Source organism: Thermobia domestica, chromosome 9 (genome assembly GCF_964235325.1).
Source record: "Thermobia domestica chromosome 9, izTheDome1.hap1.1, whole genome shotgun sequence".
Taxonomy (NCBI): Eukaryota; Metazoa; Arthropoda; class Insecta; order Zygentoma; family Lepismatidae; genus Thermobia; species Thermobia domestica.
Window position 1 is genome coordinate 227,688,889 of NC_137462.1, and position 20,069 is coordinate 227,708,957.

The window sequence follows — 20,069 nt, forward strand, 5'->3', positions numbered from 1 at the left end:
TTAGCTGAGAAAGAATGAATATCAGAGTGAGCTCATAAGGTATAGTGCAGAGAAAGCGCGTTGAAAAGATGCACAAGTTGATGTGTTACTTGCGATAGGATAACCATCCCCGAGCTTCTAAAGCTTTCTGTAATATGCATCCACTACGTCAGAAATCGCCTTAAAATGAGAACATTAGCAGAGATGTAACTTGACTTCATTGTAATAGTATTCTACAATGTGTGAAAAGAGAAATATAATAAGAGATTAAATCGATCTCTAAGTGATGCGGTGATTAAAGAAATAATTTTGAGGACGAACGGGGATGTTCGATATTTAATTAGTGGTTTAGAGTGCAAGAAGCGCGCCAATAATTCGAGGGTTCCGTATGGAGGTTATGCCGGGTTACGTCCTTCTTACAATGCTTTGAAATTTAGAAGTCAGCAGTGGACATCGGCATCTATTCCTTAATTTCTAATGGCTTAAAGCTAGTAAAGGAAGTCAACAACGAATCCGAAGCCGTAAAATCTTGTGTTGTGTACCTAGGTGTTAAGACGAAGCAATAGTGCCTTTAGAGCTCTCTAACTCACATTATACAATGGCATACCATGGATTTACTTCTGCCTTTTTAAGGCGAGGGTATCATAGACGTATAGCTTTGGGAACGAACAGCGGTTTGTTTTAGATGGGCCCTTGGAATTGAAAAATGTTGGGATACCAAATGTAAAAAACAAGTATTAATTTATCAATGATATTCAAGCAATAGCTATACTTCCCGTCTATATTCAACTACAAATTTATTTGAGAGTGCTTTTGCTGAAGAAATCTACTTAGGGCTCATATCGCTCTCATCTATTTCTTAATTGTTATTCTGACACCCATAACGCTTTCACCTGGTTCTTTATCTTTAGCCTGATCAAAACTGTTTAATCCAACGAATTTTGTTCTTACGGATATATTAATTATAGAAAGTCTCCTGTGTGTAACACTCGAGGCTATTAAATAGGTATTTAATTAGCATCCTTGATGCTCACTAGGGTTTACATACAAATTTGTGTAGGATTCACTAGGTTCCGGTCTATCATTAATTACATTTTTCCGATTGTATTCTGTAAAACTTGCTATGGAACCCATTAGATTCTAACCTCAAAGGAGCAGCCTTACTTTGGGCCTGAGACCGGTTATCTGATCGATGAGTGAAAAAAAGAATCGATTTTTGGTTCTTTTGAGATCTTCTCTTACATGGTTAGGTAGAAAATATTTACGGTATAGTCGGTCCTGTGTTCGCTACCAACTTAGTAACACTGCTCATCACAAAGCAACCTCTTCATAAAGCTCACTGTATGCTTTGATTAGTAACTAAGTGTCACACATTTCATAGAGCAGAAAAAGTCACTAATTTCAGAAGTCTCTTGAAAATTCTCCATATCCAAGTTCTTGAATGAGATCACTCAAATATATCATAAAATGATATATTCTCAAATATATCATAAACTAACTATCTGCCAAAATCTATATTAATTTCCAGGCAATCCTTTTCTCTTCTAATAAGATTCAATTTTTAAATGTAATTATTTGACTATGTTCCGTTCCACGACTACTTTATTTCATTTTAAATTTAAAATGTCAGTAACTAATGATCAACAAGCATCTGCTTCATCTTCCGAACACTCCTTTTGCCTTACGAATTGGACTCGCTTTTCAAGTGTAAATATCTGATAATTTACAAAAATCCGTTTCTATCACTTATTTTTATGTAACTCAGTACCTAATAATTAGCAAAAATCTACTACATTCAAAAAAGGCTCCTATCTCTTTCCCGAATGGTTGCACTTCTCAATTGTAAATACATCACAATTGAAGACACTTCGTTCTATTAATTCGTTCTCATAAATTTCAGTAACGTACGATCAGCAATACTCTGCTTCAGTTTCCTAAGACTCCTTCGCTCTGGTTAGTGGACTAACTTTTGAACTATAAATATCAGCGATATATGTCTTTTTAATCTATTCTTTATTATACCTTGAACCACCGATCGCGAACAGTCTGCATCAGCTATCAAGCAACCTTTTTTCCTTAGTCAATGGACTTTATTTTCAACTTTACATATCTGATAATTTAAGACAAATCCATTGTTTCATCTTATTGTAAAATACTTTAGTAAGTAACAATCAGCGAGAGTCTACATTATGTACCAATGACACGTTTCTCCCTACTCAATTGAGTCACTTTTCTTTCAAACTTTCCTTTCTCCTTACTGAATGAACTCACTAAGAGATTATAAATATGTGAGAAACTAAGACAATTCCATTATTTCATTTCATTCTTAAATATGAAGGCAACTACTGATTAGCAACGGTCTACTTCAGCTTCCAAACTCTCCTTTCGCCCTACTCATTCTATTCACTTTTCAACTGTAAACATCTAGCAATTTACGTAAACTCCATTGTTTAATCAATCCTAAAAAAGTTCAGTGACGTACGATCATCAAGAGACTGCTTTGCATAACAAAACACATCTTTCTCACTATTTAATGGACTTGGTTACTTATAGTAAATATCTGAAAATTTACCACTGTTTTGTTCTTTGATTTTTGTCTTAAATATGTTTGTAACATGCAATCAATAAGAGTCTAATTATTACAGCGTCCAAAGATTTCTTTCGCCCCTATACTGCAATCAATCTTTAATTTTAATTACCTAACAAATTACGACAATTCGATTATCCATTTTATTCTTAAATCAGTCTTGATCTAAACCCTTTGAATGAACTAACTTTTTAGTTGTAAATATCTCACAATTTACGACAATTCCGTTCTTTCATTTTATTCTTAAATATATCAGTAACTAACGAACGTGACAATGTATCTCAGCTTCTAAACTCACCTTCGCTTTATCGGATATACTCTTCTTTCAACTATATATGTTAAAAAACAAACCAATTCCATTCTTAAATATGTCTCCTAGCTAACGATGAGTAATAATCTGTTTCATCTTCCAACATTCCTTTCGCCCAACTGAATAGACTCGCTTTTCATTTGTAATTATCAAACAATTTAAAACAATTCCGTTCAATCAGTTTATTCATAAATACGTAAGTAAGTAATGATCACGAAGTATCTACTTCGTCTTCTAAACACTCTCTACGCCTATTGAAACGACAAACTTTTAAATGTTAATATCTGACAAATTATGGCGATTTCAGTCTTTCATTTTATTCAAAAATATGTCAGTAACTAACAATCTCTTAGAGTCTGCTTGAGCTTCCACAGTTCTTTCGAGTTGCTGAGTGGACTCACAATTCTAGTAATTTACGCCAATTCCGTTCTTTTTCTTATACTTTTATATGCTAGTATGTAATGATAATGGAAGGCTGTTTCGTATCCACTGCTCTTCTTTTGCCCTAATGAAATAGAACAAGTTTTTAATTGTAAATTGCTAACAATTTACGACAATTCCTGTCTTTCATTTTTTGAATATATGTGTTGCAGTAAGTAACCATCAGCTTAGCTGCTTCAACTTCCAAACACTCCTTTCGGCCTACCAGATAGACTAATTTTTAACTTGTATATAGACAATGTACGACAAATCCGTTTTTTCATTTTATTGTTAAGTATTTCAGTAACTTACGATCAGCATCAGTGCATATCAGATTCAAAATATGTAAGTATCTAACTATCAGCAAGAGTCTGCTTCGTCTTCTAATTTCTCATTTCACCGTGCTGAATAGAGTCGCTTTTTCTTTTGTAAATATCAGACAATTTACAACTATTCCGTTCTTTCATTTTATTCTTAAATATGACGGTTACTAACGAACAGTAGCAGGGTGGTTCATCCTCCAGCACCCCTTTCACGTTACTGATTGGACTCACTTTTCAGTTTACCACAATTCCGTTCTTTCCATTTGTTCACAATTATGTTACTAATTAACGATTATCAAGAACCTGCTTCGTGTTGAAAATTGTTTTCGCCCTGCCGAATGGAGTCACTTTTCAACTGGAAATGTCTGAGATCTTATCACAATTCCGTTCTTTCATTATATTCTTAAATCTGTTAATATCTAACGATTAGCAAGAGTCTAATATCTTGAGCTTCAAAATTCTCCTTTGACATTATATAATAGAAGCACTCTTCAATTAAAAATATCTCAGTAACTAGCCATTAACAAGAGTCTACTTCAAGTTCCAAAGTTAACTTTAGCACTGCTGAGTGGAATCATTTTTTTTTGTATCTATTTCGAAAATTTCGTTCTTTCATTTCATTCTTAAATATGTCTTCAGCTAATGATCGTCATGCGTCTCCATCACCTTTCAATCACCCTTTTTGCGCTATTGAATTATTTCAATTTTTAATTGTAAGTATAAGATAATGTAGGACAAATTCATTCTTTCATTTATTCCTTTAATATGTAATTAACTAACGATCAACAAGAGTCAGCTTAATGCACAAAGACCCTTTTGTCATTACAAAACGGAAACTCTTACCGATTACAAGTGTGTGACGATTTACGACAATTGTGATCTTTCATTTCATTCTTACACATGTAATAAGTAACTTTGAGCAAGAGCAGTTTCATCTTCGAAACCCTCCACTCGCTCAGCTAAGTAGACAGTTTTCAATTGTAAATAACTGAGTAGAAAGAATATTCTAATATTCATTTTATGCTTAAATAGGTCAGTAAATGATAATGAACATGAGTCTACTTGAGCTTCGAAACTCTCCTTTCGTCATTCTGTATGGCCCCACTTTTCCAATGTAAATATCTGATAATTTGCGACAATTCCATTTTTCATCTTGTTCTTATATATGTCAATAAGTAATAATCTTCAAAAGTCTGCTTCATCTTCCAAACAACCCTTTCACTCTGCTAACTAGACTCACTTTTCGATTGAGAATATCTGACAATAAATGACAATTCCCTTCTTTCATTTCATTCTTATATATGTCTTGAACTAAGCATCAGCAACAGTCTGGATCATCTTCAAAGTTCTCCGTTCACCCAATTAAATGGACTCGCTTTTCAATTACAAATATCTGACAGTTTACTACATTCCATCCTTACATTTCATTCTTAAATATGTCAGTAAGTAATGATCACCAAGAGTCTGCTTCATATTCGAAACACTAATATAGTACTACTGAATGGATATAACTTTCAATTATAACGGTAGACAAATTTCCACCGCTCCTTTCTTTCACTAGTTCTTCAATACGACAGTAATTAACATTAATAATTATCTATTTCATCTTACTAACCCTTCTTTCGTCCTACTGAGTAGAAAACTTTCGAATTGTAAATAGTTAATAATTTAGTACTAATGGTTATATTATTTTACATACAAATATATCTGCAAACAATGATCAAGAAGACTTCCCTTCATTTAGCAAACTAGCCTTTCGCATTCCCGAATTAATTTATTTTTCACTTTTAATTGTCACACAATATACAAAAATTCGGTTTTTTCATTTTATTATTAAGTATGTAAGTATATATCCATCAGCAACAGTGCACTTCAGCTTCCAAATATATCATAACTAACGATAAGCAAGAGACTGCTTCGTCCTGTCAAATCTCTCTTGGCCCCACTGAATACACTCGCTTTTCAATTATAAATATCAGACACTTTATTGCAATTGCGTTCTATCAATTTATTCATAAATATTTCAGTAACTAACGACCACCATGACTCTGCTTAAATATGACAGTAACAAACGATCACCTAGAGACCGCTTCATATTCTATGATTTGTTTTGGCGCAGCTAAAAGGAGCCACTTTTCAACTGTAAATTTCTGAGAACTTACTACTATTCCCTTCTTCATTTTATTCTTAAATGTATAATCAACTAACAATCAAAAATTCTGCTTGTACTTTCATACAACTTTCGCCCTGATGAGTGGAGGCAATTTCAACTGTAAGTAACTGACAATTTTCGAGAATTTTGTTCTTTCATTTTATACTAAATATGTCTTCAAGTAGAGATCGGAAAAGGTTCTGCATGAGCTTCCAAGCACTCGTTCCGCCCCTTTTAATTGACTAATTTTCTAATTAGTAATATGTGATAATTTAAGAAAATTCCATTCTTTCTTTTTATCCTAAACTAATGATCAACAATAGTCTGCAAAATTTTCCAAGTTCTTTTTTCTCTTTACTGAATGGAAACGATTACCCATTATAAGTCTGTCAATTTACGACAATTCCGCTTTTACATCGTATAATTAAATATGTAGTTTTATTCAGCGAGAGTATCTTCATCTTCCAAACATTCCACAAGCCCTGCTAAGTTGAATCACTTTCCAATTGTAAAAATCTGACAATGAACGGCAATTCCGTTCTTTCATTCTAATCTTAATGTCAGTCACTAACGATAGGAAGAATTTACTACGACTCAAAATACTCGTTTCGCACTATTGAATAAAATAACCTTTCAATTTAAAATGTCTAACAATTTACGACAATTACGTTCTTTCGTTTTATTCTTTAAAAAGATTATCAAGAAACATCTTAATGTCTTAAACATTCTCATCACTACACTGAATGACCTCACTTTTCAATTGTAAAAAACTCACAAATTCCGACAATTCCGTTCTTTTATTTATTCTTAAATATGCCAGTAACTAACGGGCAGCCAGACTCTATCATAGGTTCCATAAACCTTTTCTCCATGCTTAGTTAACTCACTTTTTAATAGTTAATATATGATAATATTCGAGAATTTATTTTTTTCATTTTATTCTTAAGTATGCCTTCAACTAGCGCTCGTCAATATTCTTCATCAACATCCAGGAACTTTTTTGGCCTTACTGAATGGACTCATTTAAATATTTGATGAATACTAGTTTCCATTCTCTCAACTTCTTCAGACTAAAGATCGGAAAGAGTCTGCTTAATCTTGCAAACAGTCCTTTCCTTCTACTGAATGGAGCTCCTCCGTGGCTAAGCGGTTAGCCTACGCGCCTTTGGCGTGGGAGACCCGGGTTCGATTTCCGGCGGGAGCTCATGTGGTTCGGATTCCACGTTAATCATAGGTCCACGTCTCATATAGCCTCGCTGCTGAAAGGGACGTTAAACTAAAATCAACAACTTCTACTGAATGGACTCACTTTTCAATTTTCAAATCAAAATAATTGACCGACATTCCTTTCATTCATGTATTATTAGATAAGTCTTGAACTACCGATCAGGAACTTTGCTCAATGTTCGTAATACTCCTATCGCCCTACTGAATGTGATCACTTTTCAATTGTAAATTACTAACATTTACATCAACTCCACTCTTTGCTTTTATTCCGAAGTATGTCAGTAACTAACGATCAAAAATATGCTGCTAGTTTCTACGAAAACTTCTTTCCCCCTACTTAATCAACTCCCTTTTCAACAGTAATTTTTGATAATTTACGAAAGTTAGCTTCTTTCATTATATTCTAAAATGTCTTCAGCTAGGGTTTAGCAAGATTCTGCTTCACCTTTCTAACACTCCCTTCGCCCTGTTACGTGAACTTACTTTTGAATTGCAAAGATCTTTCAATTTTTGTGAATTGCGTTCTTTATTTTGTTCTTAAACATGTCTTCTTCTAGAGATCAACAACAGTGTGCCCCAGTTTCAAAAGCGCTTGGCCATACTAAAGAGACCCGCTTTTAAATAGTAAATGTTTGAGTAATTACTACATTTTCGTTATTCCATTTTATGCTTAAATATGAGAATACACAACGATCAACAGGAGTCTTCTTCATACTCTGAACACTCCTGTCGCTTTACTGTATTGACACACTTGCCAATTGAGAATAACATACAATTTATCAAAATTTCATCTTAATTATTGTAATTAACTAAGGTTTAGCTTGAGTAAGCTTTATCTTCCCAACATTCCCTTCAGCTTTATACGTAGACTCACTTTTCAATTGTAAACATCTGAAAACGAATGTTAATTCCTTTTTTAAATTTTATCCCTAATATATGTCAGTAACTAATGATCAACGAGAGCTACTCAGCCTCAAACACCCTTTCGCCCTAATAACGGACGCAATTTTCTTTGTCAATATCTGACAATTTATGACAATTCCATTCTCTCATTTTATTCTAAATTACATAACTAAATATCTCGAAAATTCGGGATCAACTTAAAACACTCCTTTCGACCTGTTAAGAAATTCTTTTTACAATATCTGACAGGAAATCGACAATCCCGTTCTTTCATTTTATTTTTAAACATGTAAGTAACAAACTATCAGCAAGAGTTTACTTCAACTTCCAAACACTAGTTTTGTCCTGTTGAACGGAAACACAATAATCTTGAAAATGTCTGTCAATTTACGACACTTCCGTCCTTTTATTTCATTCTTAATTAGTCGACGACTGCCGATCAGCAAGAGTCTACTTAAGCTTCCAAACACCTTTTTGGCCCTATCAAATAGGACCATATCTCAACTGTAAAAATTTGACCAATTACGACTATTCCTTTCTTTCGTATTAATCAAATCAGTTCAATAACGAACGATCATTAAAAGTCTGCTTTATATATAAAATATACACCTTTCGCTATATTTAATGGAGAGGTTTTAAATATCTGACATTTTACGTGTGTTCGATTCTCTCATGTTAGTCTTTAATAAGTCAGTAACTAACCATCAGCAAGAGTCTCCTTAACCTTCCATAGACTTCCTTCGGTCCACTAAATGGATTCACTTTTCAATTGAATTGAGAGACATATTACGACAATTTCCTTTGATTTTATTCTTAATAATGTCAGGAACTAATCTACATCGAGAGTCTGCTTTATTTACCAAAACACGCCTTTCGTCATACTGAAGGAACTTACTCCTCAATTTTACAATTTACATTTTTCGTATCCTCATTTTATTGTGAAATCTGTCAGTAGTGCAAGATCAGCAACAGTCTGCTTATTCTTCTAACTTACCTTTGCCCAAAGTGAATGGAATCAATATTAAATAGTGAATGACCAAGAATTAACGACAATTCCTTTCTTCAATTTTATTCTTAAAAATAACTTCAACCAAGGATCTGCAAGAGTCTCCTTTAGCTTCCAATTCTTCTTTTGGATTTACTTAACGTTCTCACTTATCAATTTTTAATATCTACCAATTTTCAACAATTCCGTTCTTTCATTGTATTCACAAATATATCAGTAACTAATATTGAGCAACAGTCTGCTTGGTGTTTTAAAAGTGTGTACGCCCAACTGAATGGTATCAGTTTTCATCTGTAAAAAGCCGACAATTCCGTTCTTTCATTCTAAACCTAAATATGACTTAAGCTTCCAACATTCGTTCTACTAAATGAATGAACTTTTCAATGGATAATATCTTATTACGAAATTCCGTTATTCTTTTTATTAGCCTTGAACTAACGATCATCGAGTGTCTATTTTTTCTTCGGAATACTCATTTCGCCCTGCTGAATGGGATCACTTTTCATTTGAAAACAACACAATTTACGGTTGTCCATTTCTTTAATTGTATTCGTAAGTATGGGGATAACTAAGGACCAACAATAGCTTGGTTCATATTCGAGACACTCCCTTCGTCTTACTGGATGTACTCATTTACCAAATGTAAATGCTCGACAAATTACGATCTTTCCATTATTGGGTTTCATTCTCAAATTTCTCGGCAACTACCGATAAGCAACAATTTACTTCAGCTTCCAAACACTCCTTTCGCCCTAGTAAAGAGACTTGCTTTTGAATAGTAAATATCTGACCAATTACAACAACTCCCTAGTCTCATTTAATTCGACACACTCCTTTCGCTTTATCCAATGGACACACTTACCAATTGTAAAAAATTATGTCCTTTCTTTTTTTCTAATTATGTAATTATCTAACAGTCAGCAATTGTCTGCTTAATGTTAGAAAGACTACTTTCACCCTACTGTATAGATTCATTTTTCAATTGTAAATTTTTCAGAACGAACGACAAATCCGATCTTCAATTTGTTCTTAAATATGTCGATAAGTAAAGATCAACAAGAGCCAAATCGAGCCTCTAAACACTCCTTTTTCCTTAGTGAATGAACTAATTTTTCAACTGTATTTTTTTATATAATTTAAAAAATCCTTTTCCAAGTACTTCTATCGCCTTGTTCAATGGCCTCACATTTGAGTTGTAAATATATTACAATTTACGACAGTTCCGTTCTTTCATTTTATTCTAAAATTTGTTAGTAACTTACGATCAACAAGTCTCCTACATCTTTGATATATGTAATGGCCTCATTGTTCAATTGTAAAAATCTGATATTTAAGACTCCTTTTTTGATTCTGTTTATAATTATGTCAGTAAATAAGGATCAGCAAGTGTCTACATTAGGTTCCAAACACTCCTTTACCGTACTATGTAGAATCCCTTTTCAATTGTAAATATGTGACAATCCACGACAATTCTATTATTTCATTTTATTTATAAAATAGTTTGTAAATAACCATCATTAACGGTTTTCTTAGTGGACTAACGTTTTAATTTTAAATATCCCAGATTTTACATTTGTTTCGTCTCACTTTTTCATAAATATGTCAGTAAGTAAAGTTCAATATGAGTCTGCTACATCCTACAAATACTCATTTCGGCATACTGATTCAGCCCCTTTCTAGTTGTAAATATCTGACATTTTACGATTGTTCTGTTGTTTCACTTTATTCTTAAATATGTCAGTAACTAACATACAGCAAAAGTCTTCTTAAGGTTCTATACAGCTTATTCGCCCTACTGAATAGGTTGGCTTTTCAGTTATAAAAAGGTACAATACGAGGCAAAAAACCTGCAACATGAAAGTTTAAGTTCATTGTGAAACTACGCCAACAACATAGGCAACCAACCTAACGTCTTTGTGGCACTGATCACGCCAGGATAACCTTCGGCTTCGTCCCCCTGCACACTTCGTTTGGAGCAAGAAATGCATAGACCACGTGACTACAAACCACAAATTTCTCACAAGATGGAGTAATAGATTGAGGTTCTTCTCATTTTACATCCTCAGTTTTAAACAGAGAGAAAGAGAAAAAGGTCAACGTGATAAAAACTAAATAAAGAAGAATATGCGAAATATAAAGGAAAAGAAAACGTGCGCATATATTGACAAGTGACACATGCACTTCAAAGGGGACCACCTCAAATTTTGTTATGAACCATATATAATAACTGTGAGAATCAGCAAACCACAAAGACATAATTACACACAGTAAGTGTTATATAACACATATTTATTTAAACAAATAAAAATGCTCGCAGAAAGCTGAAAATGTCTTTAAAATCTCAACCATAACTGAAACAAGAGATTACTTCTCTATTGTTTTTCTTCGTAGCATCCATCTACATAGAGAAATGAGAAAGAGAGAACATCTTAAGAGATTCGCACGTATACAATATCGGAAACTGCTAAATGGAAAAAATTACATTCTTTGGATGGGATTCGAACCCAGAACCATAGTATTATTAATCCCACATTCTACCGATGTAGCTAGTCTGACAGTAATACCCTTTTCCTCCATCATTATCTATGAAAGATGGAATGGAGTCTGCAGAAAACTACGTCTAACATGTCCACGACAGACCGCCTATAACCTATGTCTAATTGGTACTTAAAAAAGCTAGTTCTACACGTGCATAGTAAGTAAAATCAAATGAGTAGTTAGTACACATCACTTTGTCTGTCTCACTCTATCTCTGACTATAGAAATCGAGGAAGAAGAAAAAAGTATAGAGGTGAGAACAGGAAGAGCAAGCAAAAATATAAGTTGCAGAAAACTGAATATCAAGGAGAGAGAGAGAGACATAGAGACAGAGAGAAAAATAGAGGGAACGGAGCAAATGATTTAATATACATCGGAAAATAAGGTTCACAACTGTGCTATACATTTAATGCATTGAATACTCTGCAGGCCCGTATCCACGGGGGGGCTAGGGGGCCGCCCTCCCCTAAACGTTGGCTGGCCCCAATAAAGGTTTCACGATAGGCTTGCAAATGAACTATAATATGGTGATGAAGTATAATATGATTGGGTCGGGCTCCCCCTAACTTCTGCCGCCCCCCCCCTAAATTTTTGGGCTGGCTACGGGCCTGATACTCTGTTTCTTCTAAATTGCTTGCTAGATGACAAATATTAATTTGTAAAAACGTAGCAAATGCCCGCGTTGTCTTGTTTTCTTACTGTTTCAGTAATAGTGGAAAACGTGGTTTATGCAACATGCAACATAATAAATTACTAATTTTCCCACAACAACCATGTAGATGTTGTTGATGATTTTGAGTTTAACGTCCGTTCAGCAGCGAGACTATATGAGACGTGGACCTACTTATTAACGTGGAATCCGAACCATATGAGCTGCTGCCGGGAATCGAAGCAACCATGTACTGTTGGTAAGAAATGTCTAAGCAAAAGAAAAAACTGATCAGCAAAATACATAAAACGATAGTCCTGCAAACTATTACTTAAAGAGAATTTATTGTAAAATCAATACATCCATGTGGCGGTATATAGTCGTAAAGTGATTAGAAAACTTAATATTAAACTGTCGATCACATTGTTTTACTTATTTGAATTCAATGTCGTATAGATTCGGTTTTAGCTCTAGATTTCAGCGTTCTCACTTCGATTCTTAACTTGTTGGTAATATGCATTAATCGAAATTATAAAAGTATACGAAATTTAACTAGCTAAAAGAAGAGAATAACATAAAAATCCGGATTAGAGTATTACAATAAACATGTGTATTTTGTTTAGGGTTTGCAAGTCATAGCTTATAGGAATTATAGGAAAAACGTTCGTTGTGAAAGCACAAGAAAAAAAAAAAAAAACAAAGAATAGACACAAACCTCAGGGGGGTTTGAACACGAGAAGGTGGAGGTAGTAGACTACTCTACTAAACCGCGCGGCTATATCTTAATTCTCTAGAACGTTTTGATAAATATTGTCTAGAGTATTTGCACTTTACTTGTTTCTGTTTTGTTGTTTGTCATATAATGTATACGAGTGGCGAATAATAGAATACAACTGTTTTAGACGAGTATGAACAAATTTCACGGACAAGTCGTAATCTTATATGTATCTAAATAGCACAAATAAATCAGATTAAATCTGTAAAGTCCTTCGGGGGTTTTGATGGAAGTAAACTGTTGCATAGTTACGAGTTTGTGTTTATGCTCACCACTCGATGAAAGTTATGTTCTTGAAAGATAGTAACTGCTACTATATTCTAATGTACTGGATTTTTTTAAAAAAAATGAAAATATTTTGTTACTAACAGTGAGTGAGTATTTTTGCGTCCAACAACAGTTGATTAAATGCACATCTACTTCTGCGCATGCCTTTCATAATACGACGTCATGTATAGCAATAGTGTGCATTATCCTATATTCAAAGACGTTCTAGCACTTTTACTTTGGTGTGTAAGAATGGCGCAATATGATCATTCTGTGCGTGAGAGTGTTATCGCTCTTATTGAACATGCGGGATTGAGTGTTCCTGAAGCAGGCGCTCGATTAGGCGTGCATCGTGCAACAGCTTTCAGGTGGTGGAAAAAATATGAGGAAACTGGAAGTCGAACTCGAAAATCTGGAAGTGGTCGGCCACGAGTGTCCTCACCGAGACAAGACCAACGATTAGTTGATCAATGCTGTCGACAGCCTTTCATGTGTGCCCGACAACTGCAGCAGTCTACCGCCTTTCCAGGTGATGTATCTACAGTCCGACGGCGACTTCGGGCCGCAGGCTTAAGGTCCTTCCGGGCTGCTGTTAAGGAGAGATTGACAGAAGATCACAAAGTCGATAGACTGGCTTTTGCAGAGCTAAATATTGCTCGTCACTGGGACACTGTTGTCTTTACAGATGAGAAAATATTTTCCACTGCAAACTTTGGGCCGACACGTGTGTATCGCCCATCTGGAAGACGGTTTGATCCACAATATATGGCCCGTTCAGCGCGAATGGGTCATGTGACGATTCACTGTTGGGGGTGGATATGCAAGGCTGCAGGTGGAGGTGGTATCCATCGAATTACAGGCCGGCTTAATGGTCAAAAATATGTTGATCTTCTCGACTTTATGCTCCCTGAAATAAAAGCACATGTTGGTGACGACATACTACAGCTACAACAGGACCATAGTTCCGTACGTGATTCAGCTGTGGTTCAATCATGGATCCAGAGGCAACCTGATCTCGAGCTAGTCGAATGGGTACCTCGAGGTGCTGATTTGAATCCCATTGAAAACATGTGGGCTGCAGTCGTAAGAATACTTCGTGAACGTTGGTCGGACAATCCACCGCGAAAAGCTGAAACTTTATGGGAGCAAGTTGAAGAAGCTTGGGGACTTTGTTGCACTCCACGTTTCATCGCTCGCCTTGTTAATTCAATGGGTCGGCGATTAGAAGCCGTAAGGGAAGTCAATGGCGAATATACCCGATATTAAATATAATACCTTCTACACCCTTCCCAGCCCTTTTCAGGGCTACTTAATTGCAACCAAATATATGAATATGTACGCATACTTTCCTGGGTATCGCTGCAATACTTTCACTATTACAATCTGTTGATAATGTTAGGGTTGATCGGAACGTATCCTTCGTGGAGTAGTGGATAGAAGACTAATTTTCTATTCTGCAGACTCGTGTTCGAAACTCCGTCCCATACCCTATTTTTTTTTCAGTATGTATTTTTGTTATACGGATTAATACACTCCACAACATACAATGGGAATCGAACCCGGGACCCCGTACACTAAAGGCACACGTGCTAGCCACTAGACCAGCTGTAAGAGCGAATAAAATGTATTTTTTGTGTCTGACATTTATACCCGTTTCACCCTGATGTAATATGTCTATTGACTTTTTAATGTTTATCGTAGTTGTTATTTTGAGGAATGATAAATGTTGTTCATATGGATTCTATTACGTATTCGTCTATAAATATTATATAAATAATCAGAATTATTCATGATCTTCCATGGAAATTCACTGGTGCATGCGCAGTAGAAACAGAAGAATGCAGTTTATTGATATTAGTCCGAATGCAAATTTCTAACAGGCTGTCAGAATTCCTTAATGAAAGCAGTGGTTCTCAACCTGAGGACGCGCAGCTTCCTCCTGGTTAAGCATGAAGGGGGCTAAAGCTACTGGCAGAAATGAATTGTGAAATAAATAAATAAAGCACCACTTATAATGACTCTTTAAAATTTAGATTGACAATTTTATAATGACCGTTTAAAAAATAATACTGAACTAGGAGGGTATGCTAAAGACTTGTTGGAAATAAATATAAGTACCTGAGATTATTATTATTATTATTATTATTATTATTATTATTATTATTATTATTATTATTATTATTATTATTATTATTATTATTATTATTATTATTATTATTATTGGTCTCCCACTTCTTGGCTGAGATGTGAAATATTCACCACTTTCTTCATACCACTAAATCAATTTCTTCACTGTTTTCTTGTCACAGCCCATACCCCTAGCTATCTGAATGGCATTTTGTTCCATAGTTAAACGTCCTATGATTTCCCCATCGCATAGTAACAGATAGGTCTCTACAGCCTTTAGAGCAAGGCATTTTGACAGCCTGTAGAAATTTGCATTGTGATTCGCATTAGTAATGACAATAAAGTGGATTTTTCTGTTTTTACTGTGCATCATCAGCATCATTATATCAGAAGTATTCCGCCATTACCAGCGGGTCACTTACGCGACTGAGAAACTGCCATGCTCTACGATCTTCTGTTAACCTTTCCATCTTCGCATATGATTTTTCTGTTTTGATATCGCCAATAGCCTAATTCTGTTTATATATAGTCTAATTAATCCCCTCCCTCTCTTTCCTGCAACCATATCCTCTAGCACATCCCTCATGATACAGTTCCTTCTTAACCAATATCCCAACCAGTTTCTCTTCCTCTTCTTAATAATATTTTTCTCCTTCCATTTCTAACACCCTCTCATTCGTTTTCCTCTCGACCCAGCTATTTCTCTCCACTCTTTTCCACGCACATATTTCGAAAGCCTTCAATTGTTTCTAATCATTTTTGCATAATGTCCATGATTCTGCCTTATAAATACAGTAAAATACAGTACAAGAAGCATTTTATGAGTTGTTTTTCTTTTTCAATTCTATTCAAGATCCCACAAAATAGTATTTTCTTCATCCTAAACGCTTCTTTCGCCATTTCTATCCTTGCTTTTATTTCACGTTCGCATGTCATATCATCACTAATAATACTACTCAGATATCGAAAACTAGTCATTTGTTGTTTTCTTCCGCTCCTACTTTCATATTTGACACCGATCGCTTCGTTTCAATCACCATGGATTTTGTCTTTCTAACATTTATTTTCATCCCATATTCTTCAGAAGCTTTTCTCAAGTTTTCTACATCTTATTAACTTTCTTTTTAGATTCTGCAACAACAACAATATCAACCCCAAACCGTATACAGCTCATCATTTTATCTCCTACCGAAATTCCATCTTTATTAGGTAGACTCCTTTTCGCTCTCTCTTCTATATAGCTATTTATTTATTTATTTATTTATTTATTTAATATACAACACAACAGGCTTAATGCCCAATTACAGTGTTGTGTACATACAGCAAATATTACATATATAAATTTCTTAATTATTTCTACAGAAAATTTCTTGTTTCACATATGATCTGAACCTGTTTTCTGAAAGACTAAATACATCCACTTTATCAAGCTTATTTACAATATCATTGTAAGTTACACAGCCTCCACATAGGGGATTTATATAATATATTGCTCCTGGCTTTTGCACAATAAAATGTCCCTGTATTTTCTACTCTTGTTTTGAAAGTAGGAATCCGCAATGATATTTTCGAGAAATAATGTCGGCGATAATCTCTGTTGAACTCATCTTCCAATTACACTGTCTGTCTACTGTGCATGCATCAGCGAATTTCCATGAAAGATCATGAATAATTCTGATAATTTATATAATATTTATGGACGAATACGTAATAGAGCCTATATGAACAACATATCATTCCGCAAAGTAACGAATACGGTAAACATAACAAATCAATACATATCAAGGTGAAATAGGTATAAATTTCAGACACTTCAAAATACATTTCATTCGTTCTTACCGCTGGTCTAGTGGCTAGCACGCGTGCCTTTAGTGTGCGGGGTCCCACGTTCGATTCCCGGTGGGGGAACTTCGGAATTTTAATTGTTCTATACCTTTTTGAATTCGTGTTCCTGTCGTTCAAGCTTAAAGGAAATGATTTTAAAACGTGTATAACCGAATAGAAAATAGGGACAACTTACTCAGATACGTTCAGTGAATCAGTTAACTTAAAGAAAAGAAACAAAGTGTCTAACAAGGAGGATGTCCGAAGTGTAAATCTCAGATTTCAAAAATGTTTCTGCAGATCGTTAGGGGGGCTCATGGAATAAAGATCGGTTCAACAAATTTTGGCGGAACCCCATATTTGGGTGGGGCAGTGCCCCATTTGCGATTTTCGGCTTTCCTAGTAAAAATCGGCCTTTTGATTTGAAAATGGACTTATTGTTGTCGACAATCGTTGTCACTCGTCTTCATTTGCGCAAAGATACTTCAATTGTGGGTCGGGGATCCCTGTGGGGGGTTATCAATCAGAAGTGTGATGAAATGTTTCCTCTTCATTTTGAAGAGCTGAATTCAAATATGTCATTATTATTATTATTATTAGTTAAAGTACGAAGTTTGAAATCAGGCGATGCAGTATTTACGTAAACTAAATGATAATTTATTTGATAATATTCACTAGCCCAGTATACATTTGCGAGTTTTTGCTATGAGAAATGAAGTGTATACGACATTGAATAGTAAAAATATTACAATAAAAATATATTATTAAAAATATTGATTAAGTAATTGGAGTTAAACATGCTTTCCAGTAAGAATTATATAGAGAGAGGATTTACTTTAAAGTGCATGCAAACGAATATTCTAGTTTTAATCCGATTAGAAATCGATAACTTACACAATACTATTTACTTCATTAGTTCTATAAATATTTATGCTTATCGTATTATAATTCTCTTTAAAATTATGATTTTGTCATTTCAAAACGTAGAACGAGAAATAAATGTAATATTCTACCCAGGGCGGATCCAGGGCCAACTTCTGGGGGGCGGTGGGTTGTCATAATGCAACTTTTAAGGGCTCCAAACTCTGGGATAGATTTTATTTATATATATAAAGTAAGAAAGTTTCCTCTTCTGGGGGGAACGATCGCCCCGATCGCCCCCTCCCCCTGAATCCGCCCCTGATTCTACCTAGGTATTTGTTAAGGAAACCTTTCAAACTGATGATTTCAGGGCATGACCTGTGGGAGAATTTGAGACCTTGTCGACATAAATTTCCCTCTTCGTGGCCATATTTTCGATCATGCTCAAAGTGGACTAATAATGTTTTATCAGTTTTCTCTCATTCATATATTGACCATTACCCCGGGAGAATCTTCTGAAATTATCAATGCTTATAATTAGTTTTTCATTACAAATCAAAGGATAATAATGAAATATTAAACATACTTAATATTTTGTTTCCAGCTTTGGATTTTAGATTTGCAATTCATATAATGTTCCTTTCTAATCGAATTTGAGAGAAAAGTAGTTCCCAAAGATTTATTCAAAGAAATGTTCTCAGTCCTGTGATGAAAATAGGAACACATTTTTAAGAAAAAAAAACTAATGAATAATACCTACAGGGTTTGAACTCACACATTTGTGATTGATAGACTATTCACCCAAACCGCTCGACCAGTTCGTACGTCTTCACTGCGCTTCTTTAGACTTTTGTGTAAAGTAGTTTTCTGCTCCACATTTTTTTTATATCGATACGACTATAAGTTTGTTTAGAATATTTGGGCGTTACAGGTCTTGCAATGCATAAAAGTCTTTTTCGTATAAGCTATATACAATTTTACGTCCTAATAACTTATATACAACAGGTTGAATCTGTGAAATGATTGGGGTTGGAGTGATCGTAAATGTTTTCATAGGAGCCTGGATATGCAAACCCGCTTAACGTGGGGATTTACTTTTGTGAACTTTGGTGCATGTAAACAACTATTGTTGCACGCAAAAATACTCACTCACTGTTAGTAACAAAATATTTTCAATTTTTTTTAAAATCCAGTACATTAGAATATAGTAGCAGTTACTATCTTCCAAGAACATAACTTCCATCGGGTGATGAGCATAAACACAAACTCGTAACTATGCAACAGTTTACTTCCATCAAAACCCCCGAAGGACTTTACAGATTTAATCTGATTTATTTGTGCTATTTAGATACATATAAGATTACGACTTGTCCGTGAAATTTGTTCATACTCGTCTAAAACAGTTGTATTCTATTATTCGCCACTCGTATACATTATATGACAAACAACAAAACAGAAACAAGTAAAGTACAAATACTCTAGACAATATTTATCAAAACGTTCTAGAGAATTAAGATATAGCCGCGCGGTTTAGTAGAGTAGTCTACTACCTCCACCTTCTCGTGTTCAAACCCCCCTGAGGTTTGTGTCTATTCTTTGTTTTTGTTTTTTTTTTCCTTGTGCTTTCACAACGAACGTTTTTCCTATAATTCCTATAAGCTATGACTTGCAAACCCTAAACAAAATACACATGTTTATTGTAATACTCTAATCCGGACTTTTATGTTATTCTCTTCTTTTAGCTAGTTAAATTTCGTATACTTTTATAATTTCGATTAATGCATATTACCAACAAGTTAAGAATCGAAGTGAGAACGCTGAAATCTAGAGCTAAAACCGAACCTATACGACATTGAATTCAAATAAGTAAAACGATGTGATCGACAGTCTAATATTAAGTTTTCTAACCACTTTGCGACTATATACCGCCACATGGGTGTATTGATTTTACAATAAATTCTCTTTAAGTAATAGTTTGCAGGACTATCGTTTTATGTATTTTGCTGATCAGTTTCTTCTTTTGCTTAGACATTTCTTACCAACAGTACATGGTTGCTTCGATTCCCGGCAGCAGCTCATATGGTTCGGATTCCACGTTAATAAGTAGGTCCACGTCTCATA